This window comes from Hyperolius riggenbachi, chromosome 8 (genome assembly GCF_040937935.1).
Source record: "Hyperolius riggenbachi isolate aHypRig1 chromosome 8, aHypRig1.pri, whole genome shotgun sequence".
Classification (NCBI taxonomy): domain Eukaryota; kingdom Metazoa; phylum Chordata; class Amphibia; order Anura; family Hyperoliidae; genus Hyperolius; species Hyperolius riggenbachi.
In genome coordinates, this window is record NC_090653.1 from 224495659 (window position 1) to 224521328 (window position 25670).

The 25670-nt window shown below is 42.8% G+C and overlaps 1 protein-coding gene across 1 annotated transcript in view; it reads right to left on the reverse strand.

Moving 5' to 3' along the window:
• The window catches only part of AVPR2 (arginine vasopressin receptor 2), a 270138-nt gene extending 249362 nt beyond the window's left edge, over nt 1-20776 (reverse strand). Inside the window, exon 1 of the mRNA XM_068249757.1 lies at nt 20581-20776. The gene's annotated coding sequence lies outside the window, so the exon portion shown is untranslated. The remainder of the gene's footprint in view (nt 1-20580) is intronic.
• Nucleotides 20777-25670: the final 4894 nt, after the last annotated feature.

The window sequence follows — 25670 nt, forward strand, 5'->3', positions numbered from 1 at the left end:
TCCTGCAATTCTTTATGGGAGGAATGTGACACTGGCTACCATGCATCCTCTGTCCTGCAGTGTCATCTAGAAAGAGGCATGGTCTTAGCTGTCATTCACCCTCCCTGATGCAGCAATCTATGAAAGGGGTGTGACCAGGTATGAGGGAAATGTACCACACAGCCTGGATCCTGAGAAGTGCAGGAGGGAGCGTGGCAATCCTATCCATGGGACGGCCCAGTGCACAGGCTTTAGACAAAAAAGCAGTACAGTAAAACCTTAGATTTAGAGTAATTTGGTTGAAAGAAAATCTGTTATGAAAAAAACTCCCCTGGGGGGTACTCACCTCGGGTGGGGGAAGCTCCGGATCCTATTGAGGCTTCCCCCGTCCTCCTCGGTCACACGGCGGCGGAGAAAATCCTCCCGGAGCGGCCGCGATGTAACTATTTACCTTTTGGTTCCAGCACAGGCGCAGTATCCGCTCTTCCCAAGGAGATAGGCAAAAATAGCCGATCTCCGTCAGGCCGCTCTACTGTGCAGGCGCAAGTCTCCCGCTCCTGCGCAGTAGAGCGGACCCGACGGAGATCGGCTATTTTCGCCTATCTCTGTCAGAAGAGCCGCAACAGCGCCCCCGCTGGAGCCCGGAAAGGTAAATATTGCACAGGCTGTCGGATTTTTCGCCTGTGCGTTCCGGGGGCTGCAGCGAGACCGCCGTGGGACACAGGAGGACGGGGAAAGCATCGATAGGGTCCAGAGGCTTCCCCCTACTGAGGTGAGTACCCCCCAGGGGAACTTTTTTTCAGTACAGGTTTTCTTTAAGAGTGCTTTGCTATACAAGCAAAACATTTTGGGAAATTTTGACTTGATATACAAGCAACATCTTAATATACAAGCAAAAAAAAGTATACATGAACATCCCAACTGAGCCGATAGTTATTCTTCCTTTAATGCTTCAGAAATCAATTGCTTAATTGTTTATAATCTGAGTGTAGAGACTGTGCAAAGTCATATTTCCATGTAATCCTCAAAAGTTCCTCAGTAAAGCTACACAAAAAAAGGTTGTGGGCGGCGAGCCAACACATGGCAATGATTCTGTTAATTATAATGAAAGTCTTGTTTACATATTTATTTTATACTATTTTACTATAACCTTTTTTGGATTTTGGAACAAATCACCTGGGGTTACATTAACCCTTATGGGGAAATTTGCTTTGATATAAGAGTGCTTTGGTTTACAAGCATGTTTCCAGAACGAAATATGCTTGCAAACCGAGGTTCCACTGTATCTCTACAGTCATTTAACGACAACCATTGCTGTTTACGTGTTTTTGCAGGAAATACAGACAGTGCAAATCTGTTTTAAAAATTCTTCAAATTCTACCTTAAAGGATGGTATATAAAAACTGTAACTCTCCATAACCTCTCAGGGTTTCCCAAAAAATAAAAGACAGACTCAACCTACTGAATAAAGAGACCAATAAATATATATGGCTGAGGCATTTTATACAGGATAAACCTCTATCCGACCGCGTCACACTGAGGGCGTGACCGCGGCAGCAGCCCCAGGACCGCCTAATGCCGATTTGCGTAAAGTCCTGGGGCTCTGTTTTGCAGGAGATCGCGTGCAGGCTGCGCGCTCATCTCCTGCTTGGGGGCGGAGCTCCGCCCCGCCTTCAGTCTCTTAGCGGCTATTGCCGCTCGGGAGACTGTTAGACGGCGCGGTCGCCGTCTATTTCTATGTACAGCGCTGTGATCGGCAGCAGCGCTGTACTGAGGATAGCCGTTTCACATGGCTGTCCCCCTGGGGGACAGGAGAGCGATCTGCTCTCATAGGCAGAGGCCTATGACAGCCGATTGCCGTAATTGGCTGGCTGTGGGGAAGGAGGGAGGGAGGGAAGGGTTTTAAAGGAACAGGTTTGTTTGTTTTTTAAAAGCTGCAACAATATTTATAAAAAAAAAAACATGGGGGGAGCGATCAGACCCCACCAGCAGAGAGCTCTGTTGGTGGGGAGAAAAGGGGGGGGGGAATCACTTGTGTGCTGTGTTGTGCGGCCCTGCAGCTTGGCCTTAAAGCTGCAGTGGCCAATTTTACTAAAAATGGCCTGGTCACTAGGGGGGTTTAGCCCTGCAGTCCTCAAGAGGTTAAAGAGGAACTGTAGTGAAAATAACATAAAAAATAAGATTACTTTTTTTAAACAATATCCATTTATAGATTATGTAGTCAGTGTTTGCCCAGTAGTGTAGCTAGAAATCATGGGGCCCATCAGCGAAACTTTTACTTTGATTTGAATTTTGAGATTTATCACTGGTCGCTACATCTTTAGTTCTACCAGGTGATCTGTACGGAATGTTCGTTTACTGAGAGTTGTATGCACAGAGGAAGATAATGCTTGCTTGGCAGTACGAAAAAGCTGTTATTTCCCACATAGGTTCAGACAGCACACTGTCAGGACCATGGTCATGACATCACACTGTGGGAGGGGTTTCACCACAATATCAGCCACACAGACCCCCCTGATGACTTATTTAAGAAAAGGTAAAGATTTCTCAATGGAAAGGGGGTATTATTGGGAAGAAGTTCAATCCTTAGTTAAATTTCCTATGTAAGTGCAAATTCCGCATCTTTATTCTAAAATTCCAAAGAGCTAGCTAAAGGTTTCTCCCTGATTTATAATGAGTTATTAGATGGTATATTTAGGGACTAAATAGCCCAAAATATGTACATGTAAAAGGTCTTTGGCCCCGGTACGAGAATACTGGCCGCAGTTATAAATGGACGTGTGTGTTGCCGCAAAGCTCATGTGTAACGGCAACGTTCAATGCCTGCTCGGGGACTTTTTGGGGGCAGGAGGGGTCGCAGCATAGAGGAGAGCTGTGGCCGCAGATCGGTGGGGAGGGGGGAAATCCCCCCCCCCTCCCTCACCTCGGGCTCTCCTCTTAGCGCTCCCCCTCCTGCAATTATTGGTGGTGCTTGTGGCAGCCGCGGCGGCGGCAGGCAAGCTGAGCACATACCTCCTTCTGGCTGGAGGTCTCTGATCACTATGTCCTTTATGGAACTTCTTGTGTAAACAGGAAGTTCTATGAAGCTCTTAGTGATCGGAGGCCAGAAGGAGGTATGTGCTCAGCTTGCCTGCCGCCACCGCCGCGGTTGCCACGAGCACCACCAATGATTGCAGGAGGGGGAGCGCTAAGAGGAGAACCCGAGGTGAGGGAGGGGGGGGGGTTTCCCCCCTACCCACCGATCTGCGGCCACAGCTCTCCTCTTATGCTGCGACCCCTCCTGCCCCCAAAAAGAACATTCATTTCATCTTTCGGCTTGGAAATTTACAAAACTGACTTTGCCGAATCATAGCCGTTATAAAAAACGATAAATTCAGGCACGGCGCCGATTTGGAAGGTTAATCATAACGGTAACCAAGCTACAGTGGGATGAACCTGCGCGTCCATTTCATCTTGCGGCTAAATAGCCGTTTTCGCTTTGGCCCATATGCAATTCAATTTTTCACCTCAGTTTTCTCCTAGGTTATATTTTTAAACTCGTCAATAAAATGCATTTTAAGCCCCCAGAAGGCAAGAATATGCTCAAAATATTTTTACCAGTCCTGTTTTGGTACTTTTTTTGTTGAAAAGTACTGGAAAGTTATTTAAAATCAAAGATGAAAAATTATCTCCTGGGAGAAAACTCAGGTGAAAAAGAGAATTGCAAACAAAGGCATGTGTGGAATTCTGTTTGTGCGAGGAACACACTCTAAGGTGGCCATACATTATTATGGGCAGATTCGACCAAAAGACAAACTTACCTTTAATCGAATCTGATTAGAGATAAATTTGTCTCTTGTCGAATCTGCCCATACACTACCGGCCGATTCCCATCCAATTTCAGCATGAAATCATCAGGGAATCGACTGAGCCCGCCGCGTCCACCCGGCTGCTGCCCCCAAAATGTATAAATGTATGTAGTGTGTGTGCATTTATACATAACCTGTCCTGTGGCAGCTTCAGCATGGTGTCCGTCCATCTCACCCGATAACAGCTGCATAAACGCCAGCGGCGCATAGCGTCTGCCGTCAGACGCTATGTGCTGCCGGCGTTTATGCGGAACCTGGAGAGTTGGACGGAAACCGTATGGAGGCTGACACCGGACAGGTAATGTATAAATGCACAAACACTACATACATTTATACATTGCAGCGGCAGGGGTTTTGTCATCTTGTCGCTCGTTCGCAAATCGACTGCCGTACCGCCGCACACCTGACCAACCAACTTTGGCCCAACATCTTCCTGCATGCACGATCGACCGTTCAGCCAATGTCTTCAAATTGATCGCTTTGTCGGTCGGGCATGTACTTGGCAGCACCAATTTTCATCCAATTCGATTATAATAATCGAATTGGATGGTCGATTGGTTGGTTGGTCGGCTAATGTATGGCCACCTTTAGCTTTTATTTGCGGAAGTGTTCCAGAGTACAAGTACATTTTAACGGCCATGTAATACCAGCAAGGCAAGACTGGAAAGAACAGGACATAAGAGATAATTAATTGGCCACAATGCAAAAAAATATATAGATATATTCAATTGATTGTTTTACGAAGTTAATCTACAGGCTGTGTCACACAGGGCTGATTCAAGTGGCAAGGGGGACAAGGGCAAAGATGAAACATGGGGGTCCCCTAAACCCCTATTATTAGCAAATGAATGGGAGGAGCACTGAAATGTGAAAATTGCTTTGGTCTATAAGGGGAATACACCTGTAGTTGTCAAGTGGTTAATAAACAAAACAAGCAATAAATACATTGTACGTTGGACAGGTCCAGTTGTTCATTTAAAAAGGGTGCTATAATAAAACTGACTGCCAATAACCCACCGACAATCTGGCATACAGGTTTAGCCTTCAACATAAAAATAAGACAATACTGGCACCCTGCCTGGAAGCCCTGTATTTATATTAGTATAGTTGTTCAAGTACCGGTAGTTCCCATAATAAACAAAACAGGTGAATAGAAACACAATGCAGAATGAACAGTTGTATATACAAACAGGGCCGGGCTGAGGCATAGGCTGGAGAGGCTCCAGCCTCAGGGCGCAGTGTAGGAGGGGACGCACAATTCATTCTGTTGTCATTCCTAATTGTGTATGAAGCAGAAAGAAATAAGAAAAGGGGATACATAGCAGTGACTGGAAGCCAGATAACTAGATATTAAAGAGGAACTCCAGCCTAAACAAACATACTGTCATTAAGTTACATTAGTTATGTTAATTAAAATAGATAGGTAATATAATCTCTTACCCACCCTGTTTTAAAAGAACAGGCAAATGTTTGATTTCATGATGGCAGCCATCTTTTTGGTTGAAAGGAGGTGACAGGGAGCATGAGACACAGTTCCAACTGTCCTGTGTCCTGAGCACCTCTCAACATAGGAAATCCCATCATGCTCTGCACAGCATCAGGTGTTGGGTGGAGCTAAACTAAAAATGCAGCATATAATGATGCTTTGGTAAGAAAAACAAAGTTCTGATGCTGTGAAACTGTTAAAAAAAAACCCAAGCCTTTTCGGTTCTGCTGAGTAGATTTTTAGTCCGGAGGTTCACTTTAAGGTGTTGGGGAGGTTGTGGGCCCTGTGGCCCTCTTAGTCTAATAGCAATCAGTGTGTGACGGCTGGGGTGGGAGGGATGGAGGGGCGCACTTTGGTGTCTTAGCCTTGGGTGCTGGAGGACCTTGTCCCTGCTCTGTATACAAATCCAAATGTGAAAAAGGCCTTTCTATGTAAGCGATTAGCTCTCCCATTATGTATTATTATTGTTATTTAGTATTTATATAGTGCCGACATCTTCCGCAGCGCTGTACAGAGTATATTGTCTTGTCACTTAACTGTCCCTGTGAGGAGCTCACAATCTAATCCCTACCATTGTCATATGTCTACGTATGTATTGTGTAGTATATGTATCGTAGTCTAGGGCCAATTTAGGGGGAAGCCAAATAACTTATCTATATGTTTTTGGGATGTGGGAGGAAACCGGAGTACCCAGAGGAAACCCACACAGACACGGGGAGAACATACAAACTCCTTGCAGATGTTGACCTTACTGGGATTCCAACCGGGGACCCAGCGTTGCAAGGCGAGAGTGCTACCCACTACGCCACCGTGCTGCCTGTGGGCAACAGAGATATGTATACACATAGGGCTCTTTTCCATTGAGCGCAATTCAAATCGCAAAATGCCTGCGATTTTTAAATCGCTTGGGTTGCTAGTTTACAAAAGAATTGCAGAAAGTATTTTCTTGGGGAGTTTTTCCTGCGATTGTGCTTCAATGTTAAAAGATAAATGCATAATCGCAATTGCAAATACAAATTGATGAAAAATCACAATCGTTTGTGTCTGTGTTTGCATTAGGCAATTGGTAGTGGAAAAGAGCCCATATACTGTGCAGACCAGAACAGTGTGAAGCAGCACCTCTGAAACATCCGCTGTGATTTGAAGGAACGTGGAACAGTATTGCAAAATGATTTAGCTTGTCTCAGCGGACAAATGAAGGGAGATTTATATTTGGTGCACTCAGTTACATCTTTGATACACGTGCTTTAAAGGGAACCTGAACTGAGTAAAACTATTTAAACTAAACACATGATGTAACTGCAAATGAATATTACACACTAACATCAGTTCCTCTCAGAAGCTCACCATTTTCTTCTTACAGTGATCCCTCCCAGTTCTGACAAGATTTTGTCAGAACTGAAATATACCAGTTGTTGTCAGTTCAATATCAGCTGCTGTCAGTTACAACTGAATGTGCAATGTAATGTCCATGTTTCCCTATGGCTCAATTGGGCGATATAACAGTTTAACAGTGTGCTGACCAGGAAGCTGTTATGGGGTAATGACCATTTTCAAAATGGAGGACAGAGAATTCCATTGATCACAGTGGACAAACAGGACGCAGGAGAGGAGAAAGATTGATGAACAGACTACATGGCCTGTGACCTGTGTATGTTTATTTTATTATTATTTAGTATTTATATAGAGCCGACATATTACGCAGCGCTGTACAGTGTATACCGTATATATATATATATATATATATATATATATATATATATATATATATATATATATATATATATATCTTGTCACTAACTGTCCCTCAAAGGAGCTCACAATCTAATCCCTACCATTGCCATATGTCTATATTATGTAGTGTAAGTACTGTAGTCTAGGGCCAATTTTAGAGGGAGCCAATTAACTTATCTGTATGTTTTTGGAATGTGGGAGGAAACCGGAGTGCCCGGAGGAAACCCACGCAGACACGGAGAGAACATACAAACTCTTTGCAGATAGTGACCTGGCTGGGATTCGAACCGGGGACCCAGCGCTGCAAGGCGAGAGAGCTAACCACTACGCCACCGTGCTGCCCGATATTTGACTTTTTATTTTCAGTTCAGGTTCTCTTTAAACTTCATCCTTCATTATGGCAGCACAAACAGGTTGAAAGGAAGTTAGGCATTCAATAGAATTTGAATTTCTCACCCTACCTTCCAAGTACAACTTTTTGTCATAGAAAAATGGCGCCTATTCAATTAGCTTTTCTCCTGAGTATTCTCGCCTCATCAATAAAATACTTTTTCAGTGCCCAGCAAACAAGTATTGAAAATAAGTTAGATATTACTTTTTTTTTACCAACTCTTTATTTATTTTCATTTGGCGGATGTTTCTAAAATAATGTTGAAGTTAGATGAAAAATTATTTCCTGGGATACAGTATAACTCAGGATAAAGTTCTAAACAGTGTGTGTGTGTGTGTGTGTCTTAATTTATTCAGTATTTGACTCGGGCCGAATTTGTGGAAAGGTCACAAAGGCCCGGGCCTTGGACGGCTGCACCTGAAAATGGAAGAGGAATTACTACATTTGAAAGAGGAGACTGAAAATGGGGAGCAACACATGAAAAAGGAAAATTGATGCCCTAGGAAGCTGTTAATGAAAGAGAGGGGCTACTGTATACAGTACATGGATGATACACAAGGAAGAGGGGGCTGCACATAGAATGGGAGAGGAGCTGCCTGCACATGAAAGCAGAACTTCAGCATACTTGGCCTAGGGGCACAAAAAGTATAAATTGGGCCTTGATTTGACTATAAGAGGATTGTTGATAGTAGGTAGAACACAGGATGCAGCATGAGCACACACTGCTGGTGACAGAAGAATAACAGAGGTAGGACAATATTTTCTATCATGTCTGGTAGCTGTTCCCATGTGATTTCTCAGCTTGTGGTGACCGCCAGTGATAAATCAGCACTTTGCTGCGGGTCACTGAGCACTCCATATATAATCAGTGCAGAAGTAATTAGTCTAGTAATGGAGGATTCCCCTTCCCCTGATAAATGGCCATAGAAACAGACATGACCACTTGTTCATCTGGATGAAGAAATAGTTTCCTGCGCTGCAGACACCGTCAGGCAAATGGAATTGCTGTTTAGTGCACAGCTGCTGTACCTCAGGTGTAATAAACAACCCCGCACCAACATACTGTATATATCAATGACACGCCCAAAAAGGGGGTGTGCACAGTCACAGCATCACTGCACTCTTAAAGGTATATTCACTGTAAAAAAATTTTTTTTACTAACAATTCTAATACTAAACATGTAAATCACATGAAACACCCAAGGCTAAATTCTTTGTTACAGCGGATCTATACCCAGCCAGCTTATTTGCCTATCTTAGAAAGTAAGTAGGCTTTTTATTGATCAGTTATCGCAAGTACATATCCATAAATCAACTACAGACTTATACTGTGATTTCTTACTCTTTGGCCTCTAACTCTTTGGTGTGCCTCAGGTCCTGGAGTATCAGCGTCATTGCTATCCCACATGACCTAGCCTGGCCGCTTCTCCTCCTCCCCTCATGTGACCACATGCCCATCCTCTGCACCAATGTGGGAGTGTGCTAAACCTGGCAGTCCCAGGGTAGCCCCCTGCATGCCACACACAACCACAGTGCGCAAAAAAGAGGCAAACATCAATCAGCAGCAAGGCTTAGGATACTAATGGTCCTCAGATACAGCTTTACTGCTGGGTCAGTACTTTTAGGGGGTATAGGTACCCTTACAGAAGGATTGTCAGCCACAAAATCAAATTCCATTTAAACACTGCAATGTGTTTGTAATGCTGCCAGGAATCTCACCCTGAGTTGCAAGCACTCCAATCTATTCAGAAATCTTTCTGCTGTAATAAATATTATCTGTCAGCCTGGCTCTATACTCTGCCATCGCAGTGGAGTAAGCTTGTAATCTCCCCTCCCACAATCCTGCTCCCCCCCCCCCGCCTTCCCATGTGTACCTTTCTCCTGCCTCTTAGAATGTAAACCTATTTGGCAAGTTGCTCCTCCCTGTGAGTTCTTCTCTGCCACCATATGAACTCATTGATTCATGCATCTGCTATATTTTTTTTTTGTAACACTTATTTTTTTTATTAAAAGAGAATAAGGAAAACATCACAATTAAGCATGTCAATCAGAAAGATACGGTACACTGGCTTTAAGTCGGTGGAACAATCATAACAAGGATGTGAAAGTAATAGAGAGTGCAGTATCTTCAATCCACAACGATAGTCTCTTAGCGGGAAGACTTATGTGGAGTACCGTAGGCAGGAGAGAAAAGCTTAGGTCCCATGGATTGTAAAGAGTGGGTAAAATAAGTGGCGGGAAAATCCATGTCTTTGTAGAAATGTTCAGAGGAGGGTGGCCAATTCGGAACCGCTTAATGTGACATCCGCAGAGCAGTATGAAGGGTGACACAATTGAGAAGAGCATAACAAAAGTACCAATAAGTGGCATACTATCAAATACCTAGAGGCAATAATCAGTATAGTGAGAAGGAGCAGGGGAGGGTTGGGTGCAGCGCTCAGTAATCAGGGTGTTTATCTTATAGGTAGTTGTGAGGGGGCCTAAATCAGACAATTGTAGCTTCGTAAGGCCTGGAGGATCTAAGGGAGGTGTACATTGAGGTAAGAGCAAGGACCTTCATGGAGGCATGAGGTCTGGGTTAGAAAGAGTCCATGGGTCCCAGATCTTTCGAAACTTGGGTTCTGTGTCTCTTAAACAGGCTGTCATTCGTTCCATGCTCTTAGTCCAATTTATCTTAGCTTTGATGTCAGTTATGGTAGGGGGGGCCATAGTTTTCCAAGCCGAGGCGATAGAGAGTCTACAGGCCGTTAAGATGTGAGTAATTAATCGTGAAGTGTATTTACCTACCTTAGAGGGTGGTTTGCCTAATAGCATAATTACTGGGTCAAGTGGGACCTCGATACCTGTTATGGTCCAAATAAGATGTTGGAGTTCCTTCCATAGGGGAGTTATATGCGGACAGAGCCAAAAAATATGTTCTAGTGAGCCTTTGGAAGAACAGCCTCTCCAACAGAGGTCAGAGGAGTTGGGATAGATTTTGGACAAAAGTTCTGGGGTTAGGTACCATCTGAATAAGATCTTATAGATGTTCTCTTTAACCTGTGTGCACATAGAGGTATGTTTAGCATTCTCAAAGATATCTGCCCAATCTTCTGTACTTATGGGGACATTAAGAGCATCTTCCCATTTCTTCATATAGGAGTGAGAAGGTAATAAAGATCCCGAGTTAGTCTGGAGAAGGGAGTATATCTGGGAGATGAGGCCCTTTTGATGGCCTCCTTGAGAGCATAGTCTCTCAAAAGGGGAGCAGGAGGGTAAAGAGGAGGTTTTGTGGGTGTAGGAGTTCAAGAAGTGGGTAATTTGGTTGAATTCCATTAAGGTTTGGGGTGTTAGTGTTATTTTTTCTTCCAGCTTAGGTCTGGTTAACAGCTTGCCTGTGGCGAAGTCGGTCCAATCTTTCAGGTTGGAGTAGCCCATGTAATACCATCTAGCCATGAAAGTAGGTGAGGTTCCAGGCAAAAAAGCGGGGTTCCCTAGTACGGGAAGTAAGGGGGAGGGATATGATTTGAGATTTTTTGTAGGTTTTATAGATCTCCATAGGCGTATGGTAAAGGTGATAGTGGGGAGAAGGGTCGGATGGGAAATTCTTGGAGGGGGGTCCATCCAGATCAGTGAGGCTAGTGAAAGGGGTTGTAGATCTGTTGCTTCAATCAGGGCCCATTTAGTGAAAACTTTAAGACTTGACCACTCGGTCAGTTGTCGAAGGTGGGTTGCTTGATAGTAGTGTTTAAGAGAGGGTAAGCTTAAACCTCCTTGTTCCCTCAGGGTCAGGAGAACCGACCTGGCTACTCTGGGACGCTTGTGATTCCAGACAAAGTCTGAGAAGGCTGATTGTAACTTGGATAATTGAGTTGAAGGGACATGGACTGGGAGGGTCTCGAAGAGATATAAAATCCGTGGGAGAATATTCATCTTAAGTGTGTATATCCTGCCTATCCAGGAAATCTTGTAGGATGTCCATTTGTGTAGATCCTGCAAGATTTTCTGGATGAGTGATGGGAAGTTATTCTTATAGATGTCAGCATAGGTAGTTGCGAGGTGGATCCCTAGATATTTCAGAGTTCGGGTTTTCCAGTTATATGAGTAGTGTGATTTAAGAGAGAGTAACATATCTGGGGGGATTTTAATTGGGAGAGCTTCCGTCTTGTCTTTATTTATTTTAAAACCAGAGATTGATTCGTATAATGAGATAGTGGAATGTAGGGCAGGAAGGGTTGTTAAAGGGGAGGAGAGAGTAAGCAATACATCATCTGCGAAGAGGGATATCTTATGTTCAGTCCCCTTCTGTTTTATGCCTTGTATATCTTGATTGATTCGGATTGCGCAAGCTAAGGGTTCTATACTTATTGCAAAGAGAAGGGGAGAGAGGGGGCAGCCCTGCCTAGTGCCGTTTTTAATGTGGAAAGGAGTAGGAGAGGAGAACGGGAGTTTTAAAGTAGAAGTGGGGCTAGAGTAAAGAAATTTTAAGAGTGTTATAAATGGGCCGTCAAAGCCCTGATGTTTCAGGACCTGGAATAAGTAGGGCCAGGATAGGCGGTCGAAGGCCTTCTCTGCGTCCAAACTCAGAAGCAGAGAAGGCCTTCCCCCCCTGTTCATGAGAGAGATTAAGTTTATAGCCTTTCTAGTATTGTCTCCCGCCTGTCTGCCCAGAATGAAGCCCACTTGATCGTTGTTGATTAAAGAGGTGAGTATGGGATTCAGGCAAGAGGCAAGGACTTTGGTAATAATTTTGAGATCGGAATTTAGCAGCGAGATTGGCCTATAGCTCTGTGGTAACTGGGGGTCTTTCCCTTCTTTGGGGATTACTGTCAAAAGGGAGGCTAGCATCGAAGAGGGCGGGTTATCACCTTGCATTATTTTAGTAGCTAGAGCGGATAGTTGGGGTAGTAGAATGTTTTGGAATTTTTTATAGTATGAGTAAGGGAGTCCGTCAGGACCGGGTGATTTGGAGGATGGGAGAGACTTTAAGACTTCAGCTAATTCGAGGGTAGTAATGGGGGAATTAAGTTGAGTGCGCTGTGGGTCAGTGAGTTTGGGAAGGCCAAGTGGGGCTAGAAAGGTGTCGATTCTGGAAAGAAAGGAGGTATCCTCACCATGATCTGGTAGATTGTATAGTTGTTCGTAGTATTTCGTAAAAATTTGAGCTATTTTATGAGGGTCATAGTGAGTGGTACCTTCTGAGTCTTTCATAGAATATATCGAGTGTTGTGATAATTTAGGGTTGAGTTTACCCGCTAAGATGGTGTGAGGTTTATTACCCCTTTTGAAGAAGAGTTGTTTGGTCCATCTGAGACTTTTCTCGAGTTGGTCAGATTGGTGGGATCGGATATGAAGTTTAAGTTGCTGTACCTGGGAATAGTTATCTTGTGTTGGATTGGCTTTATAGGTAGATTGAGCTTTAGATAGGGTAGATTGAAGAGATAGCAGTTTTTGGGAGGAGGATTTCTTACGTCTAGAACTCTCGGCTATAAAAAGGCCTCTAATAAAGGCCTTATGAGATTCCCAGAGAATACCTTGAGATGAGACCGTATTAGTGTTTATTTGGAAAAATGCTTGTAATTCCTCTGAGAGTTTAGAAATAAGGGCCTTGTCTTGTAACAGTGTCTCGTTAAGTCTCCAGTGGAGAGGTTTGTGATAATTATGGAGCCAGTCTAAGTTGATAGTGACGCTGTGGTGGTCAGACCAAGCAGCTGGATTAATATCTGAATCCAGGAGTGCGGGGATGAGGGTTGCGTTAGAGAAAAAATAGTCCAGGCGGGAATGAGACGCATGGGGAGGAGAGTAGTAGGTGTATTCTATGGAGGTGGGATTGGCTATCCTCCAAAGATCAATTAGGTTGTATTTCCTCATTAAGATTCTGAATTTACGGGAGTTACGGTCATGAGTAGCTTTCGATAAAGGGGAGTTGGGGGAGCTTCTATCCATACAAGATGAAAATGCCAAATTAAAGTCCCCTCCAAGAATTAAAGTGCCAGACCGAACTTTATGTAGTTTGAGGAGAAACGAGGAGAGAAAGGAAGTCTGTTGGGTGTTAGGGATATATATATTTGCTAGTGTGATAGTTTTTCCCGCTAAATTGCCCAGAAGGATTAGGTAGTGTCCCTTAGGATCCTGTATGGACTTAGTGATTTGTATAGGAAGAGATGCTTTACATATGATGGCTACGCCTGCCCGTTTAACCAGACCTGAAGCTGTGTAGACCGTTGGATAGTGTTTGTTTGTGAGTCGGGTCAAGTCTGGCGATCTAAGGTGTGTTTCTTGGAGCATCGCTATGTCTATCTCCATTCTTTTGAGGTCCCTTAAAAGGGACATTCTTTTTTGAGGGTTGTTTAGGCCCTTCACATTCAGTGTAAGAAGTTTAACCATGATCTAAGTAAAGGGAGTGAGCATTGAAGTGGGTAGAAATTGAGCGCTGCGCCCACGGGGGAAGGAATAGGGAGGAAAGCAATTGTGTGCCTCGCATCATACAGTTTAAAATCAAAACAGGTAAGAAAAACAATAAAAACATACAATAACAAAAATTGCCTCTGCAAATAAGGAGGCTGCATGCAATAGCATCCTTCTTAGGATGCTCGAAGTAGGTCATCCTGAGAGTGTCTGGGCCGAAACATGGCCAGGGAGACACAGGGATGAGCCTCTGGAGGCACATGCTGGAGCACCAAAATGGTAAGGCAGGAGCCCAGAGCCTCACTTCAAAGAGGGCGAAAAACCGGGAGGGGTGTAATAGGTATTCATCCGGGTTCATAATACAAGGTTAGGTGAGCAGAGCATATACTAAAGATAGTAACTAAATTAAACAAATGCAAGAAGCGTACTTATAGCCTCTATACTCAACCTATATATGTAAGCATGGTAAGAAAACTAAATGCTCGTTTCAAGTAGGGAGAGCATCCATGTTTTCAGATTCTGATTGGTAGGTAAGGCTTCGGATCGGAGCTTTTGTCCATTCCGAAATGTGACGGACTTTCCGGGGGGGGGCGATCTGATATTCGGAGATCTAGGTTGTTGGATGGTGTCGAGAGGTGGTGGCTTTAGGCCCATTTGCTTAAGAAACATGGGAGCATTGTCAATGTCAGATACTGAGAAGGTCATGCCGTTTCTGATAACTATGAGACGGAAAGGGAAGCCCCATTTATATGAGATTTGTGCACCTCTGAGAAGTTGAGTTATTGGTTTAAATGCCCTTCGTTTGGCCAGGGTTATTAAAGATAAATCGTTATAGATGTGTAGTTCCTCTCCTTTGAAAGTAATCGGGGACGATTTCCTGAGGGCTTGCAAAACAGCTTCCTTGGCTTCATAGTAGTGAAGTCTTGTGATGATGTCTTTGGGCCTTTGAGGGGACGGCTGTCGCTCACCTAGAGATCTGTGTGCCCTGTCCAATCGCCACATTTCGTCTGGTAGGTCAGGAACAATGGATTTGAACAGTTCTGTGAGATATGGAACTATTTGGTCTGGTTTTACAGACATCGATACCCCTTTAATCCTCAAATGTTGCCTCCTCTCCCTATTCTCAGTGTCTTCTTGAGCTGAGCGGAGAAATTTAATGTCTGATAGGACAAGCTGGTGATCCTCTTCAAGATCTGCTTGTTTTTGAGCAAGTGAATCTACTTTGTCTTCTAGTGCACTTGTGCGACTCCCCAGCCCTGTAATGTCAGCTTTGAGGTCTTGTACAGCTGAGAGCAGTAGCTGCTGGAGGGAATCGTGCATAGCACGATAGTGCTTTTCAAGAGTGGCTTCTAGGGTGGAGGCCGTGATGGGGGCAGAGTCATTGTTTATACTGGCCTGTGATGCGGAGGAATGGTCTGCGTGTAGCAGAGGGTCGGCGCCATCTTGGGATCCCACAGCGCGGAGATATCGATCCATGGTGCCGCTTGCTGCTGCTGGTTTGGGTGTCGCTCTGGAGGACATCTGGAGCGGGGGATGCCTGGGAAACGATCCCGGTGAGAGCCGCGCGGCAGGGTGGGTATAGGAGCGGATAGCGGCTGCGGAAAGCGGAGGGTGTGCCGGAGCTCCTGTCTCAAGCGGCCATCTTGGTCGCGCCGCGCATGCGCCTCCATGCATCTGCTATATTTATCACTACATTGCAATCTGCGGACCATTGTTTACTGTTAGATCACTATTTTGTCTTTAATGATCCTGGTTGCCCAGGCCTGCAGCCCTGAAGTAGTCCGCCAGGAGAGCAGGGTTCTGTGTCTTGTCTATGTAGCATTGCGCAGTACTGTAATGTCTCCTCTATCTATTATCTATTGTACAGCACCGCTTTTTCAAATAAAGTTTATTCATAATAACAATTACGTTTAATAATAATAATAGTACTTTTCTAGCATGTTCATTAACCCTCTTGATCAATAAACGGCCCAAAATCAATTTAAAAATTGATTGACAGGATTGAGACAATACAATAGATGTTGATACGTATATGGCCAAGTAAATCATCCCAGACTTGTGACATCACTAGTGTATCTACCCGTGTCCAAGAGATTGTCACCCAGCACAGATGACAACAATGGATCAGAACTCATCTAATACTTACAAGCACCTCAGCTCCAATAGTTTCTGCATGACTTGTAACATCCACCCCAAAACCACACAGCTCTTTGGCTGAATATTTGGCTGAATACACAGTCAAAAGGCGGTGCTTTTGCTGACTGAATGAAGAGCTGATGCTATTATCTAAATTTTTTGCACTATAATTTTTTATTGCGTTTTTTTGTATTCTTTCTATTAGGATTCCGGTGAGCATATATTTAAAGGATGGCTATTGCAAAAAAAATGATTGAATTTTAAATACATAAAAAGTATATTTCTCCCTGAGTAAAATGTGCTATAAATTACTTTTTTTTCCTATGTCGTCAGTTACTGTAGACAGTAGAAATCTGATTTGGACTAGCCCATCTCCTCATGGGGGAGTCCAAGGGTTTTCCTTATTTTTAAAAGCACTTAGTGAAAGGCAGTTGCTCAGTCCAGCTGCCATAATAGTGTACAAACATGTGTGTGGGGGGGAGGGGAGGGGAAGCTGCCTCTTTTGCATAGATCTATTCCAGGGAGTGCTTTTGTAAAGAATAAATGAAATGAACAGATACATGAAATACTGAGAATCCCCATTTTGAGGAAGTGGACTAGTCAAAAACCTTCCATTAGATTTCTACTAACTACTGTAAGTGACAACAACATAGGAGAAAAGTAATTTATAGCTCATTTTACTCTGGAAGAGACATACTTCTTATTTGTATGTGTTCAGCTTACATAAATTCTACAATTAATCATTAGAAAAATAACATCCTTTCCGCAGAAACTATTCAGATCGATTCTCATATTTATAACAGTGGCAGTCAGCTGGATAGATCACTCCTTTTATTTGACAATCATTTATTAGCGAAAATCATCAATCAAATAACAATGACAATCAAATCTATGATGCCCACATTAATACAGAACTACTTAACAGTCATTTTAGATTGTCAGATGACATTCACCATAGACAGCAATGGAGAAGTGTACAGAACAGTAGAATTTATTTAAAGCAAACCTACAAAAATAAACGTATGAGATGATGAATTGTACGTGTAGTACAGCTAAGAAATAGAAAATTAGTAGCAAAGAAAAGTCTCATATTGTTTTCCAGTACAGGAGGAGTTAAAAAGCTTAAGTTGTTATCTATGAAAAAAAGCTTTTCTGAACTATTTAACCCACTGGGTCGAATGCAGTCCTGTTTTCTAAAGCACTTAAACAGCCAAGAAACAGTGAGAGACAGCTTTGATAAGGTTTTAGTGTAGGGAAGTTCAATGGGTCATTATTTCTGCTTTGTTTTATAGCTAAAAGGGGCCCATACACCTAACGATTTTCCCACCGATATACAGCAGATTCGAATTTGCTGTGAAATTGTTGTGCAAACGCAAACAATCGATTTCCGTCCTAAATCAATCGTTCCCGTTGATTCCCGTTGAGCTTGGTTGGTTAGTGCTCTGTTTGTGTATATTACAGATTCCCGTTGAGCTGTCCGTGCGGAAGATTTTGCTCGATCACCGGTGGGTCGGAAGTGTGCATCGATAGCGGGGTTCGAATGCCCGACGACCGACGCAATACAGCGGCAATACATTACCTGCTCCGGCCGGCGCGAGTCACCGTTGTCTTCTTCTCGGCTGGGTTCCGGATTCCGGACCAGCTGGCTACTTCCTGTCCCAGCAGGAAGTTTAAACAGTAGAGCGCCCTCCACTGTTTAAACTTCCCCGGACAGAAAGAAGTGAATGCAGCCGGTCCGGAATCCAGCGGAGAAGAAGACAGCGGTAACAGCGGGGACTCTCGCCGGCCGGAGCAGGTAATGTATGCGGGGGGGGGGGGGGGGGGGGAGGGGGAGCGGCGATAGCATCACCACCGATTGTGATCGGTTTCATGCTGAAATTGATTCACAATCTGTTTGCAGTAAAGGCATCCATACGATCCCTCTCTGATCAGATTCGATCAGAGAGGGATCTATCTGTTGGTCGAATCTGATGGCAAATCGACCAGTGTATGCCCACCTTTAAAAGACAGAGTGTGGTTTTAAAACTGCAAATGTGACAGTATGATGCAATGCTATAAAAAAAACTAAATAGCTGAAAATAAAATTTTGAGACTGTTTTCTTTGCTACTAATGCTCTATTTACAATTTATAATATGATAAGGGTTTGTTTTTGCTTTAGGCTTGCTTTAAACACAGTGTTGTACAATTTTCCTGCAGATCACCACTGAGTAGTAGAAGTAACCAGCCACAAACAAACACTATGCGTGGCATATATAGGGAAAAGTAACAACTGTGACTAATATATGATCGCTCTTTTATAAATATCAGGATAAGAAACTAGTGACCATATTTTAAAAGGGAGAAAGAGGTGTCCAGGGGAGGTTAAAGCTTTTAAAAACAATCTGAAACTGAATAATAGGTGGCTTACCTTAAAGACGACACAATCAAATAATCCGAATAAACTTTAATGACATGATGACATGTTTCGCAAGACCAAACGCCGGCTTCCTCAGGCCAACAGTCAGTGCCTATAGTGCCTATGCCGAGTTTTGAGCCCTTATTTTTAAAGGTTTATTTATAGGCACCTTTATCTATAAAATTGAGAACTGTGGAAGAGTTGCCCAAAGCCCCCATTATTTTCTTAGCCTACAGTCAACTGACTACCACTGAAAGCAGCAATCTATTCAGCAACTAAATAATTCCTAATTACAGCTTTCTGCTTTCCATTACCGCTACTGATTCTCACCTGCAAATAGCACTGCATCTATATTTTCATATGCAAAGTTTAAGCACTGCTCTACTAGCCCATTAGCAGTGCAGACAAAATAATGTTTCCAAGGGGAAGTTTATTTTTTAAAATATATCGCATATAGCCAGGGCCGGGCCGAGGCAGAGGCGAGAGAGGCTCCAGCCTCAGGGCGCAGTGTAGGAGGGGGCGCACAACTCACTCAGCTATCATTCCCCTACTGTGTTTGAAGCAGAGAGAAATAACAAAAGCGGATATATAGCAGTGACTGCAAGCCAGATAACGAGCTTACGGTGTTGGGGGTCCTGTTAGTCCAATAGCAATCAGTGTGTGACGGCTGGGGTGGGAGGGATGGAGGGGCGTACTATGGTGTCTCAAGCCTTGGGTGCTGGAGGATCTTGTCCCGGCTCTGCATATAGCACACAAAAAAAGATACCTTTGTCTAAAAAAGATAACATAATATAAGGAGGTGTATCCTAAGTAAGACTCAATGTAGTACACCACTATGGGCTGTCAATCTATCACTGCTCACACCCATCATCAATCAAAATGTTTTTGTCCGTCCGATCAATAAATTTGATTGAATTTAGCCAAAAATCTATTAAAATGATGATCAGGGGCATACTTTTTGTAACAGATTCCATCTGTGATTGAATCTGCCGGGAAAATCGTTGAGTGTGTGTATATGGCTATGTTTGTTTATCAAATGATTAATTTGATTGGATCTGTCTGTAATGTATTCAATTTCACCTTGTTGTTTGATAAAGTATGATCGACAGTTATTACAAATGTTCAGTAATGGCACAGCGAGTTAATAGAGAGCTGAGTAGCTTTGTACTGCGTAGTCCAATATTATGTAATGTTACACCCCTGATCGATTGCCATTTGAGGGGAGATAAAATATTTGCATGATCAGTCTGCGTTTGACCCGCGTATGGCTTGCAAAATACCCTCACAACTATCTTTATTCTGGAGAGAACAATACCGGTTGAATAAAGTTTTCAGACGCATCCCAAACTATCCAGGGCTAAGTTTAGATCTGTCCGTTAACATTGGAGAAATATTTCATAAGCTTATCTTTGGGTTGCAACACAAATCTGAGACAATCTACCGTGACTGATGAATTGCTTCTCCATACAGAGATACACAACAAATATAAGAGGAGGCATTCTGTCCAATAGTGATCAGACTGGAGGTCAATGATGAACTATCTATAGGTAGCTGTAATAGAAAGGTCAAACAGATAATAGTTTTGGATGGCCCTGGTTCCTCTGAGATAAGAACAGACCTGTCTGGTTGACTTAGCTATACTGATCTTAGTGTCAGGTTTTCTTAGCTATCGATACTTATAGGGTACATGTGGTGATCAGGAAGTCAGAAAGAACGATCATATACTGTCAGCCTGATTACTAATAAATTACAATTGCTTTCTTAAATCAATAGAGGCTCAAACTGACCATCACCAACCGGAACTCCCATCCAATGCTAAATTATTTACACAATGTACATTTCCATCTCTATAGATCATTCTGTAGAGTGCTGCAGCCAGCATAATGTCACAGATCCCATTTTTGGCCATCACTGACCTTAGGGTCACACATTCTCCCCTTCATTGCCCTTTGCTACAAACGCTGGCTGTACTAAATAAAGCTGTATTGTACTGTGTTAGCCATCGGTAAAAGCAGGAAGTTTTGTATCAGAATGACACCATTTATCAGCTAACTTAAAAGAAAAAAGTAAGCTTTTGGCTAATAAGCCTTCTTCAGACTCTATTCCTGAAGACTGACGATGTAAGAACACACAGCTTATAAACATCTGCTTGTCCTAAATAAAACTACCGGTAGTTCCCACTAATAACTGAGTTTGTGCTGAGAAAGCCAGAGTGTCCCTTACCTTGTGATGTGAACTGGAAGAAACAGGTCTTCTATCCTGGCATCTGGTAATTGTATAAATCCAAGAATTCAAGTCCTGTGAGGAAGCCTTGAATAGTAAACAGAGAGACTCTAGCTTCGTAGATCCAGAGCAGGTACAATACAGGTTGATGTGCTGCTTGCAGAGCTGTCAGTGTAGGCAGCCTTGTGTGGCGTAACTGTGTGTGTGACAACAGCGTGTAGCTCTGATACTTGTGCAGTGTGCGCTGGATGAGGGTGGGAGGGGAGGAGAAGGGCTGGATGTACAGTACTGGGGCTGGCAGACACATCACAAAATCCAGCACTTGCTCTCTCCAGCTCAAGACTCTCATGGACAGATTTAATTAAAAGAAGATTTGTTATTTCAGCCTGACAGTGTACTTAACTCTGCGCAACAACCTTTTTGTTTAGGTGTTGTGCGAATGCAAAAAAACATTACCTTGCATCGAGCTGCATCTACCTACAGATGTGCAATGCTAATTCCTGGATCTATTTTCACATAACCAGGTTCCCCCCAAAATAAGCCCTAGCATGATTTTCAGGAATTTTGTGGATGTTCAAAATACCAACACTACTCCAAAAATAAGCCCTGGTTACAGTTCATAAAAAAAAGTCAAAGTCAAAGAGTCCAGAGAGCAATGGTATATATGGTATAGATGGTATATATGTAAAAACGTCAAATCAATTGCAGCATGACAGATGGACCCTCCACCAAGGAATGCAGACACCCCCAAAAGAACTGCACTCAAAAGGTCAAAAGACCCCGCAAAACCTAAAACAATAAAGGTAGCCACACACAATACAATAAATGATCCAATTTTACAGCAATATGATAAAAAATGATCGGTTGTACTTAAAAATTGAAAGCTTTTTTTTAATTCGTTCGAGAAATCTGATCCAATTTCCCGTTTTTATGCAATAAAAGAAGATCGGGAGTGTTGATTTTTTCTGATTCATTTTAACCAATTTACCCCAAATCGGTTTTTACCCTAACGGACAAGAGCGATTTTCACCTTTCAGCGCTCATCCCTTTCATTTGCCAATAGCTTAATCACTACTAATCACAATAATATGATCTATATCTTGTTTTTTCCACCACCAATTAGGCTTTTGGGGATTGATATTTGTTTTCAGTAATTACTTTATTTTCTATGCATTTTAAAGGGAAAATCAAGGAAAAAATGAAAAAGTACACAATTTCTCCAATTTCATCCTCTATAGTTTTAATATAAACACTGCTACTGTACATAAAACCCACACATTTTATCTGCTTATTTGTCCTGGTTATCACAAGATCTTAATTATGTCCCTAGTACAAAGTATGGTGACAATATAGTATTTGGAAATAAAAGGTGTATTTTTTCCTATGGTGTGTTTTTCCTACGAATCTCACGTGCACACGCATGGGAATGCACGGGCACGCACGCACGAGCACGCGCACAGCGGCAGAAGATCTGTTTGACTTATAAAAAAGGCCTGGAGCCGATAAGAGGCTCTAGCAGGACGTTTTTATGAGTCTGCTTGTCTTTAAGTGGTTATATGAAAATTAAATGATGCAGTGTAGGTTGACAATTTCTTGATGTATAGACCCAAACAATTTTTTCCTAACTTAACAATAAAAAAATGTATTTTCATAATAGGGAAAAAATTTAATCTTAGTCACAAAAATGTATTGCAATTCTTGAATTGAAAAGAAATTTAAAAAATGTTATGGTGTGTGGTCACCTGGGTTGGCAAGTGTCGAGCTCTCTGTCAATGAGGATCAGTATACATGGGGAAAAAGGAAACATGAAATTCATGATGTAATTCAGGATTTGGAAAGTTATGATGATGTTCTAGAGTCTGATGACTTTATTTCAATAAATGCTGATTTATTTATTTTTTTATTAAAGAATAATATAGATTGTTGATGGAAAAATAAAACAAAAAGATGAGTCCTAATGCATTTTTTGCACAAACATTAATATAAAAACCTGTCTTATTTTTAGGAAAACATGGTAGCTCCCAACAGTCCCTTTTTCAGAGAGACAGTCCCTCTTTGAGAACCAAGAACCACCCAAACCTTTTTCCTTCTCGTGTGTCTCTCTGTCAGGACTGATGTACAGGTCTAGGTAAATAAAAGTTTATTTTCGTTTTTTTATTTATTTTAATTTTATTAAAAATGTGTTTTACTCTGAACTTTATTCTCAATCTCAACGCGTAAATTAATAGATTTCTCATTTTCAAATGTTTATATAAAAGAAAACAGCAAAAACACAATAATAATAAAAATGACAAGTGTGGTTTTTAAGCCCTTACAGACAGCAGTGATTGAAATCTATGCCCTGTGTTTGGGAGCTGTTATTCCTGGCAGGACGTAGATTTCCATCACTCTCGTCAATTTTTTTTATTTTCAGCTGGTTGCAGATTGAAATGGAAAGCTCATTTTTAATTAAATGTATTTGCAAGAGGCTTAAGCTGCACTGATCTACATTTAGGCAATGTACAGTGGCGTAACAATAGGGGTTGCAGCCCCTGCACCCATGGGGGGCCGGGGCCGCTCTGGGGCCCGCCCTGGGTCATTTTGGGGGGCAGGAGGTGTCGCGGTATGAGTGGAGAGCATGGCCACCTACATCGGCTTAGAGATCGGCCGGAGGTTCCGCTCTCTAAGTGTCTGATGCTACTTCCTGTTTATCAGGAAGTAGCGTGAGGCACTTAGAAATCAGACCTCCACAGTGGAACACATGGAGGTATGCTTTCCTGCCCACCACTGCTGCCAATGATTGATGCTGGAGGGGGAGCGCTGAGGGGAGAGCCCAAGGTGAGGGGGGAGTGGCCTCCCTCCTCGCCGGTGTAGGTGGCCATGCACTTGACCCATGCTGCGACCCCTCCCACCCCCAAAACAGACCTGAGCGGGCATCCAAATTTTAATGGGGGGGGGCCTTGATTTACAGTTACGCCCCTGGCAATGTATTACCTTTTTTTATAGAAAAGTTGAATTTTTCATGAACATGATTGCATTGCAATGTGTGTACATGTCCAACATTAGATGCAGCTCTCCAAAATTGTAGCTCGTTCTTCTTTCCATAAATGGCAGCAAACATTCCTGATTCTGTTTGTTAACAAAATACACGTGATATTGTCAGATATTGTTAAAATAATGTGTCTAGGTAGAAAATTGCATACATATTGGCTGTCATCATTGAATGGAAAAGACAAGAATGCATCCAACAGAAAATTGTCCGCTCTACAGAACAATTTTTCTGGAGACGTCTTCCCTGTGTAGACAGATTCACATGGCCAACAATCTCAGTGATGTTTCTTAGACTAAACTTTCTTTCACACCTATATTTAAAGGGACCCTAAGCTCAGGCTCAAAACGGAATTGAGGACTTACCTGGAGCCCATCAGAGCACTTGAGGTCCCCTGGTGACCTCCTGGCTAGTCTCCCGGTCCCGCTGATGGCTCTGTTAATTGGCGACTTTGGCCTGAAGTTGGAGAGCGTGCCCCCGCCACGCATGTTACGCGTCATCACAGTGGCCAGCATTAGAGTCCTGCGCATGCGCGGTTCAGTCCTAGAGAACAGCGCATGTGCAGGACTCTCACGCCAGGCGGAGTGATGATGCGTAGTGTGCATGGTGGGGGCATACGCGGCCGACTTCAGGCTGAAGTCACCAATTAACTAAGCCGCTAGTGGAACTGGGAGAAGACCTCGCAGGCTATGCGAGGCTGGAGGAAGCCCCAGGTAAGTCCAAATTCGGTTTTGAGCCTGAGCTCAGGATCCCTTTAAATATAGGTGTGAAAGAAAGTTTAGTCTTAGAAACATCACTGAGATTTTTGGCCATGTGAATCTGTCTATAAAGGGTAAACGTCTCCAGAAAAATTGTTCTGTAGAGCGGACAATTTCCTGTTGGATGCATTTTTTGTCTTTTCCATTTAGTTATGACAGCCAATATGTATGCTCAATGATCAATGAGATGCAAATACTTCCAAAATGATGCAATTGTTTATGCAAATATATGCAGCTTGAAAAAGGCCCAATAGATTTAAACCTGGATGTAAATTGATTGGTGCATTTTCAAACTGCATACATTTTCATAAAAATTTGCATACATTTGTATCAACTCTGAAGAATTTGCATCTCTTTGATCATCCCTACTAGACACATTATTTTAACATTATCTGACAATATCACATGTATTTTGTGAACAAACAGGATCAGTAATGTTTGCTGCCACAGAAGTTGACAAAAATGTGAAATGTTACATCTATTATAACCCCAAGAGGCCCAAATAGGCACCCAGGTTGTATGACTTCATGGCCAAATAAACAGGCCTATTTACACATTCAACCATCCAATAGTGTTGCAGAACTGAACAAGAGGACCTATTAGTAACGAACATGAGGTTTTAAAAAGAAGAAAATGGGGGGGAATTTTTGTAGCCTTAATTTTTGTAGCACATTAATTTAAACATCTGCATCCATAAGTATATGTGCCTTGAATTTTTCTCTAAATCGGAACTGTAGATAATAGTTTGGTATAGCGTGGAAAGGGGTTAAATATTACAAAAACAATTTTGCTTTTTTTTTTCGGTCACTTGTTGCAAACAGTAGAAATACCTTACATTAGGTAGGTAGAAAGTAGTCAATTAACCTCCCTGGCGGTAAGCCCGACCTGAGCACAGGCTGTGATTTCCATGTGCGCAGCAGTAAGGTCGTGCTCAGGTCGGGCTGTCAATAATCCGCCGCGTGCTCTGCTGAGCTGGGTCCCGTGCGGGATCAGCGATGCCAGTGGGACCCAGGCTTCTCCCCTGAATCTTTTTTTTCTATTTTTTCAGCCACCGGGATCCCCAAGTCCCCTCTATTCTTCTGGGGACCCGGCGGCCAAACAGTGCGTGGCGACGGCGGGGGCGTCGTGATGTCACGCGGAGGGGGCGGGGTTCATTTTTAAAGTGGACCTGAAGATGTTCAGGTCCAAAACACGTGTAAAAGAAAAGAGTGAAATCACCCTGAGTATCTGTGTATATATATATATATATATATATATATATATATATATATATATATATATATATATAAAGAGTGAAGTCACCC